Source organism: Crinia signifera, chromosome 9, assembly GCF_055691185.1.
Source record: "Crinia signifera chromosome 9, ASM5569118v1, whole genome shotgun sequence".
Taxonomy (NCBI): Eukaryota; Metazoa; Chordata; class Amphibia; order Anura; family Myobatrachidae; genus Crinia; species Crinia signifera.
Window position 1 is genome coordinate 55,142,082 of NC_139225.1, and position 15,271 is coordinate 55,157,352.

A 15,271-nucleotide genomic window follows, 5' to 3' on the forward strand; every position below is an offset into this window, starting at 1 on the left:
TGCTTAACTGCAAAGGCTCTCATATGGAAAATGGTATTATTAGTAGTATTATTTGTATTGCCTTATCAAAAAGTCATAATGCCAGAGAGTTGGGATGTGCATTACTTTACATTTACCTAAACATTTGATTACAGATCGGAGAAAAATATGTTATGATTTTGCTTTTCAAGTTCAGAAATCTGTACATTGTGTGAGTTGTGGTGTTCACCTGGTGTAACAGACATCAATGTGTGGATTTCATTCTTTTTATTGCTGTTTTTGGTGAATGCAACAAATTATGCTGAGAAAAGCATTTCACACAATGCTTAATTAACAAAGGGTTTGTTTCAACTGGGAAATATATCTAAGAACAATATACGGTAGATCTGCTGAGCTAGTCGCCCGTAACTGGAATTTTCAGCACTGTTATAGGAACACATCATACATCTCAGCAAGAAATATGCTGGAGACATAGAAACATAAGAGCTAGACTGACTGCAATTAGGGCTCCAAATATGGGGTTATTGGCTTATATTACGGAAATGATTGAACCTGCATTAAAGCTGATATCTGATATCTGGTTGGTTCAGTACAGATACCACACATCAATATTACACTACGGTTGCCTGGATTGAAACACATGGGATGAGAAGTGGGTGGAATATGTTGAGCTCATCTACAATGACGTCACTAAAGCAGAATGACAGGGAAAACAGTGTCATGATCTGTTGCCATAGCAATGCTTCAAGCTTCTTCTACTGAGATTTCTATATTGTTATAATAAGAGACACTTATTTAGCATTGATGTATTTTAAACATCATATTTTTCTCATTTGATCTATGGACAAAAAAGGCACTCGGGAGGACTTGGTAAAAGTGGAACAATCTTTAGTGAAACAATCCAACATTTCGGGGTCTGCTAACCCCTTTGTCAAGGTGCATAAAGTGAAGTGAATTCAACATACCTTATATAACAGTGCTGCGGTGTGTACGGGGACTCCCGGTGCTTGGGCAGGCGGGCCGGCGCCTGACATTGCTTCCGGCATTGAGTATCCGGACGCTAGCTGCGTCTCTAATTGCTAGGTAGCGATGTTGGTAAGGGACGCTAGTGCATAGTAGGTAAATCTATGGGTGTCGTGGACACCCACAAAGGGACAAAGTGCCGTGATTGCGGAGGTCAGGATTTCGACCGCTGTGATTCCGACCGCCTGGATTTCAACTGCATCCCAGCAAAGGTGCCCCCTTGCGAGCAGGACCCTTTTCGCAGATGACTCTATTGTCTACCAGAGTTCTGCCTCTGTGTTCAGGGAATACATGGCTTTTGAGCAGGTGAATATTGAGTTCTGTCATATGCTTTTAATGAGATACAGCATGCATCTTTCATATGCATTTATGTTAGAAACAGTGGCGGAACTTGTAAATTGTTGGCCTAGGTGCAAAAATATAATTTGGGCCCCCCTCCTCCACTCCAACTCAAATGAACAACAGCAATGGGTGGCAGCAGTGTGCCCCTTAGTCCTCAGGGGCCCCGGTGCAATGCCCCGACTGCACCAATGGTAGTTCCGCCTCTGGTTAGAAAGAACCTTAATAGGGACATTTTACCCATTGTAAGTAAAGGATTAAAGTTCTCATATTTTCTCATACTCCTCCTCTTTCTCGTCTCCCACTTTATAACCATCTGGGAACTGAGACCAAATCCTGCCTGCATGGATTATGTGTATGTAATTATAAATGGAATATACGTACTCATTTACACTTGTCATCAAATGAATAATGCAGGAATTCCTAATTTCATGCTTCATAATTGGAAACCATATGTGTTGTATTATTCTAACATTTCTCTTCTGAATATTTATAGCTCCAATCCCATAAAAACAACAATGTGTCCTTGTTTAACCATAAATAACTGTGGTTTATTGTAAGAAGACAGATTGTGCTGTTGTTTTCTTGCTTACCTTTATTCATGAAGCTGCTATTAGTTATATACACCTAGTGTCAGGCGACTACCATGGCAACAATAGGATATAGGAGCAGATATATTAAGCCCTGCAAAAGGGATAAAGTCAATAGAGATAAAGTACCAGTGGTGTCACTAGCGGGTGCGGGCCACACTCGGTTGCCACCTGCCGAGGGGTCACACCAAAGTGCTGACTGCAATATTAAGTGCAGAAGCAGGCTCCTGTACTTGTGTTGGAGTAGGCACTGCAGCTAAGACTCTCCTCACCAGTGGCGAAAACAAGTGTGTGAGCTGTGAGGCTACACCCCAACACATGTGGTCACACCCCCTTTTTGCGACATGCGGCTTTGCAGGGCAGACTAAGCATACTGCTGCACAGGGTATCCAAGTATGTAGGGACGCCACTGCAACCAACCAACTCTTCTAATTATGGCGTCAGCTACCTGCCCCCTGCACCCGCGTCACAGGCGAATTTACATGGGAACACCCAGCATTTTCATAGGCACAGCTCTCCTCCCACATTGCTAGGTGCGAGCAGGACAGCGAACAAGCAGTTCACCGTGCCCGCTCGCACAAAGCAGCTTCAGATGCACATAAAAGTATATGCGCATGCCGAGTCACTCACCATCACCCTGCATGAACACGCCGTAGAGTGTGGTGATCAGAATCACCCCCTATGTACTAAGCATTAGAAAGAAATAAAGTAGATGGAAATAAGTACCAGCCAATCAGCTTCTAACTACCAAGTTATAGGCTGTGTTTGAAAAGTTAGGAGCTGGTTGGTTGGTACTAGTGTGGCCAATCCCGGGATTTGGCCTAAAAAAGTCCGGGATTTCAATCAATGCACAACACACATAATTGATTGATGGGCGCTTCTTTCAATGGAATACAGTTCTAAAAAGCAAAATTCTTTGGTAAAAGGTATTGTTGGTAGGGAGGTGTTCATAAGGGTGGGCACAGCATTAGGGGGTGCCTGTGCACCCATAAAACTCAATGTGCGCACACCTATGCTTAGGAGTCTCCTTTGCATATAAAAGGTTTTGACCTGATCATTGTAATACTTGTTATAATATATTTGTATACATTTTTTTATTTATCTTCTGGGTGCAAGTGTTCTATGCATTTTTCATGAGGTAATTATCCTAGTTTTATGTTACATGGAATTTATAAACATGTTTATTACACATATCCTGTTTGTTTTATTATCATTTTTGGATGGAGAAAATTTGCACCTGGCACGTTTAATCGCTCTGGCATTCCCCGCAGGAGTTCCTGGTTGAGGATCATGAGTATTTGATTGTATGTTCTTCACCATTGTACATGGCTCTACTTTTCGTGACATATATTGTCTTGAGGATATATGGGGCTTGATGAGTGTTTTTCCAAGCTCTCCCAAAAATATTCTCCTCTTTGTAAGTTTTGGTACTTATATGTTAGTTGGGTGCCCACTAAGCTATTTGCTTAGTTTTCTGCGTCCCCTCGCGGGGCTCGCTACGCTCGCCACGCTTATTGTTCCAGTTTGGGTTTATAGAAGTTCATAGGACAAAGTCATTATATGCACTGATATCACTGATATTATAAAATATTATCAGTGGCCATCGGTTTGCTTTTCATTTGCAAGTGTACATGTTCACAAGTTGATCTAAGGTACCTTCCGTCACCTTATAGTCCAAATTTATGTTTGGGTTCTTGTCTGGCCTATCACTCATACCCCTTTTCCACTTTCAAGGATTTTGTACCAGGGTGCGACACGGCTTACAAACCCTTTCTCACTTGGCATAAGGCCAGGCTGGTGACATCCCCGGGAGGTGAGGCCGTGGCGGCACTGGGATATGAGAGCATCTCCCAGCAGCAGCTTCTGTATTGCAGTGAATGGGACCTGGATTGCATCGACCCAGGTTAGCCGATTCTACTGCCCCTGGACCCAGGAGCATCCTGGGTCCAACCCAGGTAACTACCCGGGCTGGAGTCAATTTTGCATTTTACTAGCAAAAAACCCAGGTCAATACGCATCGACCCAGATAGTGGAAAAGGGGTATCACTTTTTATTTACTTTATGTGTGAAAACGTGAAAAGATTAAACCAATGAACTGACACTGAGGGTAATAATTATTAAGCTCGGTGAAGTGATAAAGTGTCTGGTTTTTATCACCGGCCAATCAGCTCCTAACTGTGAAGTTACAGGCTTGGTTTGAAAAATGACAGGTAGGAGCTGATTGGCTGGTGATAAAAACCAGACGCTTTATCACTTCACCGAGCTTAATAAATCTGCCTCTGTATTCCTTATTTTCAGAATTTTTATTGTAGAAGTAATGTGTTTCAAACAATTTATGGTCACTCACTAGTATAATCTTCACATTTGGTCATATTGTTTCGAACAGTACATTAGTACTAACTAAAAAAAATGAGAGTCATAAACTATGGATATCATAATTACAGAAATAACAAACTGACACCGAATCAAATTTAATTTTGGGTCAAATAGAATAGCAGGATTAAATGAGCAACCGGGGCATTTCCAGAACTTTGTGATCCCCATAGCAACATCTTCTTGAATTTCCCTCTAAAAGGATCCCTCCCACCACTACCCATGCTGAATGTGCCAATTGATGAAAGCGCATATAGGACTCTCATGGCATAAATCCAGAAGTCATATAAAAGCACAGGTAGAGCTACAATATCCTTAGTGATTTTTTTCAAGCATACGTTAGTAAACGGCATTATGTTCTGAAGAGTGACAGAATGCATTGCATGCAAAATGTGTTGCTTGATGCATCCCACCATGCAGGGGCGGATCCAGGATAAAATGCCAGGGGGGGCACCATGATAAAAGAGGATTTAGGTCGAGGAGGGGCAGTGTTATTGGGTTGGGTTGAGATAGAGCTTTTGGCAATACCTTCTCTTACTGCCTCCCAGCAACTAGTATCTGGGGGGGGGGGGGGGCAGATCTCTCTCCCATTCCTGCTCATGGCGGGTCTGTGAAGTTGAGGACATCTCCACCAAAATACAATAAATAGAAGAGATTACTCTGCTACGTAGGGGATTGTCAATGCAGAGAAATTCAAAGGGAGTGAGAGCATGTTTAACATCTGTTTGTGGCAGGGAGAGAAGGAAATGTTGAGTCTGGAAGTATTCAAAGAAGGGAGGGGATAAGGAAGGGAATTTACCTTTGATTTCATCTATGGATGCCCAGTTATCTCCAGAGTAAAGATCGTGTGCTCTGAAGACACCAGCTAGCCGCCCATGTGCAAAGCGGAGGGGTGTTACTCCACAGGGGAAAGCAGAGTTGTCTCACAAGGCAGTGAGAGGAGAGACGTAAGATTTTTTTAACCTTGCTAAACCTTGCTTCAAATTGAATTCCACTCACAGTGTACCCAATGCATATAATGCAACATTGCAGTGCTCCCAGTTCATAGTATGCCAAAATATACAGTAGTGCCTCCACTTCATATTGTGCCATACAACACTGCCCTAGCTCATACTATTTAAAATTCTAATGACCTACCAAATTACAATGAGCAGTTCTAGGGGCATAGTTCTCTCTCTCTCTCTCTCTCTCTCTCTCTCTCTCTCTCTCTCTCTCTCTCTCTCCCTGCACCTATGGTAGCTACGCCCTTGGGGCAATCATTTAAAGGCAACCCCCATTTGGCCCAAATGTTGGTGGTACAGCAGTTTTTCTCTATGCATTTTGTGTGAGATTATCTGAGCACAGTGCAGACTGTAATTATTACTTCATTCTTCAGTAGAAGAGAAGTGCAGTGAGGAGTGACATGTTTACACAGTCACAGTGTATAGCTATAAGTGGGTATATATGCAGACTGCAGTTTCCATGGATACCGGAAGTAATGGTAGTGTTATTGTGTTAATTTCAAGCATATATTTGACAAATACTTAAAAGTATTATTTTTTTAGATACTTTATTAAACAGAACCTTGATCATCAGGGACTCCTTGTACTGAAATAATCAGTAGGAAGGTGCCTTCCCACTACAAAGGGTTACATACTGTATATTTATAATGGATCTAGTCAGGTGTGGTATGCTGGCCTAACAGTTGAGATTCTGAAGGTCAGTATACCGACATTGGAAACCCGACTGATGGTACTTCGCTATGGGGCGAGCGCATCGAAGCAGCTTCCAGGCTTGCTGCACTCCCCACCCTGCCATCTATGTGCCTCACTACACTCATCACAGGTTTGTAGACCCCCACGAGGGAGAATAGCCCCTGTTAATGGGGATGCAGACTGTTGGGCATTCTACAGTCAGGATTCCAAGATTTTGGCTGGTGCCCCCTAGCACCGCCACTAGTTCCAACTCTGACCCGGCTCCCCTGTCCCAGCACCATCAACCCTCATCATAGCAGTCATCATTGTGGCATACCTCCCAACTGTCACGATTCCGTCGGGACAGTCCCGATTTTCGGGTCCTGTCCCGACGTCCCACCCGCGGCAGGCATTGTCCCGCTGCGGGGGGTGGCAGTTGGGAGACCCCCCAATCTAGTAGAATAGACGCTGTGCGCATGCGCACAGCGTCTATTCTCGTATGAAAATGAGGTCGCGGCTAATTAGCATAAGCCGCGCCCTCATTTGCATACGCCCCGCCCCCTTTTCGGGCGCTCACGCGGCAAAGCCGCGCGAGTGTCCCTATTTCCTCCGGACGGAAGTTGGGAGGTATGATTGTGGTGCTCCTACCTGCAATATATATCTTATCTTAAAGAGAAAGAGTGCACAGATTCGGTGCGCAGGGGTGTGTTCTTACTGGGAAGGGGCATAGCCTCACAATAGTACCCCCAATTCAAATTATGCCACACAGTAGTGCAACTTTATTCACATTATATCATGCAATGGTGTCCCTTATTCACGTTACATCACACAGTAGTACCACTTTACCTTATGTACATTACTACTCACATTATTCACATTATACCCTTAGAAAAAAATCCTGAGAAATATTGTATTTAAGCACCTCCATGGCCACACTACAACCCAGCACAAAGCAGTGTGTGCTGGGCAGAGAAGAAGAGCTGCAGCTGCTGATGTCACTTAAGGGTGGGGGCTCGGGCCCCCCTCTGGGCTCTTCCATCAGAATTTGTACCCCTTTCTCTCTTCACCCCTGATAATAAAACACAATAATGCCCCTTACACATGACACACACTATTAATGTCCTTATAAACATAATGCCCCTTACACATATGCCAACCTTTATTAATGCCCTTCATACACATAATGACACACATAATGCCCCTTACACATATGTTGCACATTATTAATACCCTTATACACATGACACACATAATGTCCCTTACACATATGTTGCACATTATTAATACCCTTATATACATGACACAAATAATGCCTGATACACATATGTCGCACTTTATTAATGCATTTATACATGACACACATAATGCCCCTTACAAATATGCCGAACACTATTGCACAACCAACCCACCCGCAGACAGCACTCGCACAGCCGCTAACACTGTGACCTCTGCCTCTGCTTGGATACAGATGTTTCCTCATACATCTTGCCTCTATAGGCCATGCAGCCAGTGCCAGATTAAGCCTTCGGGGGGCCCGGGGCACTTTAGACAGGGGGGCCCCCTTGCGCTTGTCATTACTGGCCGCAAACTGCATGGGGGAATATTACACTGTCAAAACACATAGTAAAGGCAGTATAAACTTGGTCAATGGGTAACTTCAGGGGATATATATATATATATATATATATATATATATATATATACACACACACACACACACACACACACACACACACACACACACATACATACATACATACATACATACATACATACATATACATACATACCATATGAAAAGCCTGTGTTTGTTCCTTTGCACCTTACTCTGTAGGAGACCTCACAGTCCCAGTGCTGCCTCTGATTAAAAACCCTCCCATGACTAGGCTGCTGCTGCTGCTGCTATCCATGGGCCTGAGAAGCATGTAATGAGCTCCACCAATCAGAGCTCAGCCCAAACGTCTCAGCCTCTGCCCTCTGGTGCAAAGTGTCATGGGACTTAGTCAACTCCCAGTAATTCACTGCACACTTGGCTCCCAATGCTCAGCACCATTAATCATTGTCACATTGGCAGATAAGTGAAGCTGCACCACTACCCTACTCCCATGCACAAAACCTTTAGCTAAAAAATAAATACCGTATTTATCGGCGTATAACACGCACTTTTTTCCCCCTGAAAATAGGGGGAAAAGATGGGTGCGTGTTATACGCCGATATGTGCGTGTTATACGTCGATATAGCGAGGGAGCGCCGGAGCGGGCACCCCCAGAGGGACAGGCGGCAGGACGCCGCACACAATAAATACGCTGGTGCAACACTGGAGCGGGCACATGCAGAGGGACAGGCAGCCGGACGCTGTGCAGCGTCCAGCCGCCTGTCCCCCCGCATGCACCCGCTCCAGCACCACACCAGCACATCATGTGCAGCGTCCTGCCGCCTGTCCCCCCGCATGCACCCGCTCCAGCACCACACCAGCACATCATGTGCAGCGTCCTGCCGCCCGCCCCGAAGGCACCCGCTCCAGCGCTCATATTTACCGGGATTCTGTGCAGCCTGTACGGTACTTATGCGAGGAGGCTGGCTGCCAGTGTCTAAGATGGCTGCCGGTCTTTTACAGTCCTTTTACATTACATGGAGGGAGTTGCTACCTGTTAATACCTTGACACACGTCAACAGTATTATATTATATTCTATATATATATATATATATATATTATTATATTCTAATGTAACATTTGAGGTTCACCATTTAATGTTTAGCAGCTGGGTACAATTAAATATAAATATAATAATTATATAATTATTATTATAAGTTCTGAGTTACCCTTATTTTGCTTCAAAGTTTTTATTTAGAAATTTTACTTTTTCCTGAGATTTCCCTTTTAAAATGAAGGTGCGTGTTATACGCCTGTGCGTGTTATACGCCGATAAATACGGTAAATAATTTTTTTTTTTAAATACATGCCAACCACAGGGGACCCCTAGCTAGAGGGGGGCCCAGGGGCACTGACCCCTTGTGCCCCCATTATAATCCGGCCCTGCATGCAGCTCCTGGCCAGTTCTGCTAACATGGGGTGCCTTTTTTGCTGAAAATTAGTCCTATTTGCATTGGTATGTGGCCAGGACACATACGGAGCTTCCGTTGATTAAAATGATATGCGGCATGCCTATATTCTGTGTGCGACTGTGGCTGTACCTGCATACAAAATGCTATGTTACAGTGATTTCCATGAATACTCTATTTCATATGCAGATACAGCCTCACTCACACACAGAATATAGGCATGCTGCATATCATTTTAATCAGCAGAAGCTGATGGTGCCCCTAGGCATTCCAAACGCCCTAGGCATTTGACTAGTTTGCCTATGCCTAGGGCCGGCTCTGGCTGTGAGCGTTCCTCAAAATAGCCACTAAAAATGCCAGCATTGCTCACAGCGACTGTTCTTTTAGTATAAATAAATACAAATACAGCCAAGTCAGTTCATTAAAGTTAAGTTAAATAATGCACCCAAAAAAAGAACAGTCACTGTGGCATTTTAACAGATATTTTAAGGATCTCTAACAGCAACGCTGGCACTCAAAAGGTTAAGTAACTGGGCTGTTCATAGAGTGGCAACAAAGGCTATAAAGAGCATAAGTGGGCACCTGTACAAACCACATTGCTATGCAAGGGTTGTAAATACATTTATTATATTTGCATGCAGGGTAAATACTGGCTGTTTTTGCATGCAGAACACAAATGCTGGACAGCTTTTTTTTACATTGAATTTTGCATTTTTCTCTCCCTACACATTTTACATCTGCCCCACCTAAAGTAAAACATAGTTTGGCACAAGTTTACATACTTTATTTATTTAATTAATTCTTATTTAGAATTTAACCCTTTAATCTAATTAAAATCTACAGTATGTAGCTTTGCTTAGATATCTCAAAAACTGTGAACCCAATGTAAAGTACTATATGTATCATGTACCACACAACTGTCCTGATTGTACCACTCACGTGTTGCAGGGTCTCACAGTAAAGAGAGCAGTGCTGTGTAGATGCTCTCTTCACTGTGGCCCTTATTCTGGTCTGGTTGCAGTACAAATTTGGTTGTAAAATAGGCAAAACCATGTGCACTGCAGGTGGGGCAGATGTAACATGTGCAGAGAGAGTTGAATTTGGGTGGGGTATGTTAAAACTGAAATCTAAATTGCAGTGTAAAAAATGCAGCCAGTATTTACCCTGCACAGAAACAAAATAACTCACACAAATCTAACTTTCTCTGCACATGTTACATCTGTCTCACCTGCAGTGCACATAGTTTTGCCCATTTTCCAAACAAATTTGTACTGCGATCAGATATGAATAAAGGCCTGTGGGACATAGTGATGAGCTCTTACTGAGAGCATCGCTGTATAGATGCTGTGTGCATGCACACAGCATCTAAACAAACACTAGGATAGTGAGACAGGGTGTATGCCAGCAGCTCACAGAGTATTGGGCATACCCCACAGCAGCAAACATTCCCAGAGGAGCATTGCATGACTGCCGCGTGCAGTACTATTTTTCTGGAAAAATAGGTTCAGGAACTCCAGGTCTGGGGGGTGGATCAATTAAATAAAAAAAAACAAAAACATATATAATAGAGAGAGGGAGGGAGAGATAGATGTATATATTGTATTTAGAAACAAAGGCACTCACAGGTGACTTTAAAATAAAAGTTATCTTATGAAAAGTACATTTTCAGTTCCTGCTGGTTCCTGCTGAAAAATAGCACTGGCCGCGTGACATCATGACATCACACGAACCTGCCCACACTCCCAAAGTTGCTATGATAGGATAAGAATTATTTGGACACACGCAATGGTTTCATCCTCTGTATGTGGGCAGTCAGTTTACAATTTAAATGAGACACAGATATTAAGCCTACTTCCAAAAAAACCTAGATCCTGATTCATATTTGTCTGCAATGCTGATGTTTACCTACTGTCATCAGTACACGCCAAGGTATCGATGCTGTCTGCAATATGCAGCAAAATTATTGTGCTATGGATTGTTGGAGGCAGGGCCATCTTAACATTAGGAAGGGCCCCTGGGCAACCTAATTCACTGGGCTCCTGAGCAACCTAACCCCCCCCCCCCCCCCCGAATTAGTCTGCCCAGAAGCCCTCAGTCACCTCCCCAACCCTCACCTCTTTGGCTCCCTGCGGCAGCCAGTCAGCTTCCAGCGGCCGGGGATCTGATTATCCTCGCTGGGGGATCCGGGCAGGGGGATCAGGGCAGTGGCGGTAGCTAGGAGCCTGAAGCGGCGAAGCGCAATTTGCCGGCAGGGCGGGAAGCGCTGCTGCATTTGAAAAGACTGGCTGGACGCTGATTGGCTGAATTCAGCCAATCAGCATCTGGCCAGTCTTTTCAAATGCAGCAGCGCTTCCCACCCCACCGGCAAATAGTGCTAATGGGAAAGACAGCGGCTGGGTGGCGGGGATCCAACCATCCTCACTGGGGGATCCGGGCAGGGGGATCAGGGCGGTGGCGGAGGTAGCTAGGAGCCCGAAGCACTATTTATCGGCAGGGGCGGGAAGTGCTGTTGAATTTGAAAAGACTGAGGTCGCTGAATTCAGCCAATCAGCATTCGGCAGTCTTTTCAAATGCAGCATCGCTTCCCACCCCCCGCTGGCAAATAGCGCTTTGCCCCAGCAAGGGTGATCGGATCCCCGGCACCCGGTCCCCTGAAACGAATTCACTGGTAGCTAGGCGGCGAAGCGCTATTTGACGGCGGGGTGGGAAGCGCTGCTGCATTTGAAAAGACTGGACAGAAGCTGATTGGCTGAAATCAGCATCCGGCCAGTCTTTTCAAATGCAACAGCGCTTCCCGCTCTGCTGGCAAATATCAATTCGCTGATTCAGGCTCCTAGCTACCGCCGCCGCCCTGATCCCCCTGCCCGGATCCCCCAGCGAGGGTGATCGGATCCCCGGACCCCGGCCACTGTCTTTCCCATTGGGCTGGGCCCCTAGGACCTAGGGCCCCTGGGCAACAGCCCATCGCGCCCAATGGGAAAGACGGCACTGGTTGGACGAGGGCCCCAAATGGGTGTCTTTCCTATGGACCCGTGAGGTCTAACTCCACCTCTGGATTTATCATGCATTAACTATATTGTCTTACTTTACAGATAAAGTTACTAGTTATACGTTTTTAAATATGTGTGACTTGCTTATCACTATGTATGGAGTTATCATTCTATTAAAATAAGCAGCTGTGTAGAGTTGACCCAAAACTGTCACTGTAAATACTACACTAATAATGGTGCTACTGTATACAGATCAAGGATACTGATGCTATTGTGGTATTCATTCTAATCTATACGTAACTATCCTGTGACATTGCTCAGCTGGTCATTGTGGTTGCTCACTTCTCTATGTAGTCAGTATTTTGAGAAGCATGGCAGCTTATATACTGCTATTTACACCAAAAAGCAGTAACGAGAGAAACGCATTTTAGTGAAAACCCACACATGGATTTAAGGAAATTCCGAACAAGGAAAATAATGAATAAATTAACAGAAATGCGCCCCTAATCCAGTACTGTGAGCCAATAAGCTTCATCACAGTATACATGTGATAATGGTTGTGTTAGAACTTTTACTGTATCTCAGCTTCAATGTACTGTATCCTATAGAGACACACTGGACTATATGCACATGATATACGTAAGTAGTGATATTGATATAGTCCATATCATTAACATATCGCACAGTGTGTACCTAATGTAGTTTAAGATTAAACTATATATATTTTAATTCTACATCTACTGTACATTTTGACATTAGTCCTAAAACAAAACATACAACCAAAGGCGTGCAAAAGGGGGCCCCTAATGGCCGGCATACCCCCGCAGCCTCCTCCTCCAGCCGCCTACTACCTGGCTACCTGCCCGCATGTGGAAGGTGACGGCCCCTCCAAAAATGTCCGCCACCTTCGACGACACAGACACTAAAGGTTACCTGTAAAGGTTACCTGAAGGGTGTGATTTTTGTTTTGGCGATTTTTTCACAAAAACAGTCGAAATCGCACTTTTTCCAAAAGGATGCAATTTGCAGGGGGAAAAAAAGCAAACTTTTTGCCGCAAATTTGCACATGGCGTTTTTTAAGTAACGCTTCAATTCACATTCAGATGTTTTTCCATTATAAAGTATACAATTTGCAAATTTAATGGTAAATGTTACTAAAAATCGCCAAAGATATAGACCAGGTTCTAACAGGCGAATTTGACAGAAACATGCACAGATCATTGAGATCTGTTCATGGTTCTGTCTTAAAAATTGTGTAAATTTAATTATTAAAAAAAAATGGCGTGGGGTCCCCCCTCCTGAGCATTACCAGCCCTGGGCTCATTGAGCCGGACCTGGTTCAAAAATTACGGGGGACAAAAAGTGTCGGGGTCTCCTGCATTTCTGAAACCAGCCCGGAATCTTGGACTGGTCCTGGTTCCACAAATACGGGGGACAAATATTTGGAACCAGCACCATGCTCCAACAGACCGTGGTGTCATGCCACAGCCGGGGGACACTTTTTACATAAGGTCCCCCGGTCGTATCAAGTTCACCATGGCTGGTGAGCCCTGGACGGTGGACCTGGGTCCCAGAATAAAGGGGTCCCCCCTCCCAGGCTTCACCCGTCCAGAGCTGAAGCCCGGGGCTGTCCCCAGGGTCCGTGGGCGGTGGACGCTGAGCTGATACACATTAAAGTGGTAAAAAAAATCCATTGCTTTTAACATGCTACATGCCTGCCCTGCATGCTTGGAATTTGCAAACCACAAGTCCCAGCATGTGGAGCATTAATGGATCCCCTTGGTCACAAAATCTAGGCTCCAGCATTGTCTCCCTCTGACTCCTGCATGAAGCCAAATTGTAGTGATGTAATGTTGCTGTCTTGAATAAATGTAAGATACTCTAATATAGCAGATAGTTATGCTTTTGTTAAGGCTACAGGGACTGAGTAACTTGCAGTCATGATTTTTGTGTGCACGCTGGGTGGGGAAGAGTTCATTGGATTAATAAAGTAATTTGCTGACTACCTGTAGCTATGTGACGTTTGTATGCTCTCCTTATATAAAGCTGCAGGGGTGTGTGGCCAGCACTCCAGAGGTGTGACTAGTGGGCAGGGCCGGCTCTACCATTAGGCAGCTTTAGGCATCTGCCTAGGGCGCCGGGATCTGGGGGGGCGCCACCAAGTCTGCAAATCAAAAAATCAAGGATCTCTATGAGGATCCTTGTTGTACTTAATGCAGGTGGCGACTGTGGAACTTCTAAGACCTCACCTCCATACTTTCCCTTGAGACCTACTTCCCCACATTGCTACCCCCTCTTCCTTGTACTCTGTTTGGGTGGCAAAAGGGGGGGGGGGTGCAGAGGGCCTCCAGGGAAAGCAGGGGACTTGCCCACCTTCCCGGGGGAGCTGAGAGGACACATGATTTTTAATTTTTTTTGGGTGGGGAAGGTGGGAGTAGGTTGAAGTTTTGCCTAGGGTGCTGAGAAGCCTTACACCGGCCCTGCTAGTGGGGCATGGCCAGGGCTCTGTGTATATGTGTGTGATCTGCACCTGATTTGTGACCTGTGCCATTGGGTGTGGGAAGGCAAAGCTGGCACCTACCTTCACCTCTTCATAGCAATGATATAACAAAACAAAATGTGTTTTTATGGGGGAAAGACTGAACTGTATTGTCTGCCTCTCCAGGAGTGCTAAAATATTTAGATTACTGTAAGAGGAAAATTGTAAGGGCAATTCATATTCTGTTTTACCATTCATGTTTAAAACCAAACAAAATAACACTTGAAATTGGACTCTCTACATATGTTCTTATTCTAATAGTGTGTGATGAAATGCTTAGTATCTACAACCCTTAGTATCAATACCCTGTTGATTATCAAGTTGACCATGGCTGCAAGTATGGAGAGAAGCTACTATTGCAATATTAATATGCAGCAGTTGGTGCACAGAAATGGTAACATGCAGAGCTAGCAGGAGCATGCAATAATCAGTACACAAGCTGTAGTCATAGCAGTAAACACTGGTTGGTACACAGAGATGGAGCCCAGCTCTAGTTACAGGAGTATAGTGAAGTATGGAGCAATTGGTACACAGAATGGACTGAATCTAGCTATAGATACATAAGTTTTACAGAAGTCAGTACACAGTGATAGAGATCATCTGTAGTCATAGCAGTAAACAACAGTTGTGTGTTACACAGGGATATATAACAGCTGTAGATACAGAAGTATACAAGAGTCAGTAAACAGTGATGGACTGAT

The 15,271-nt window shown here is 44.5% G+C and overlaps 1 protein-coding gene across 3 annotated transcripts in view; it reads left to right on the forward strand.

Annotated features, from left to right (window-relative positions):
• The window catches only part of NHSL2 (NHS like 2), a 256,785-nt gene that overhangs the window by 135,592 nt on the left and 105,922 nt on the right, over window positions 1-15,271 (forward strand). The window lies entirely within an intron of this gene.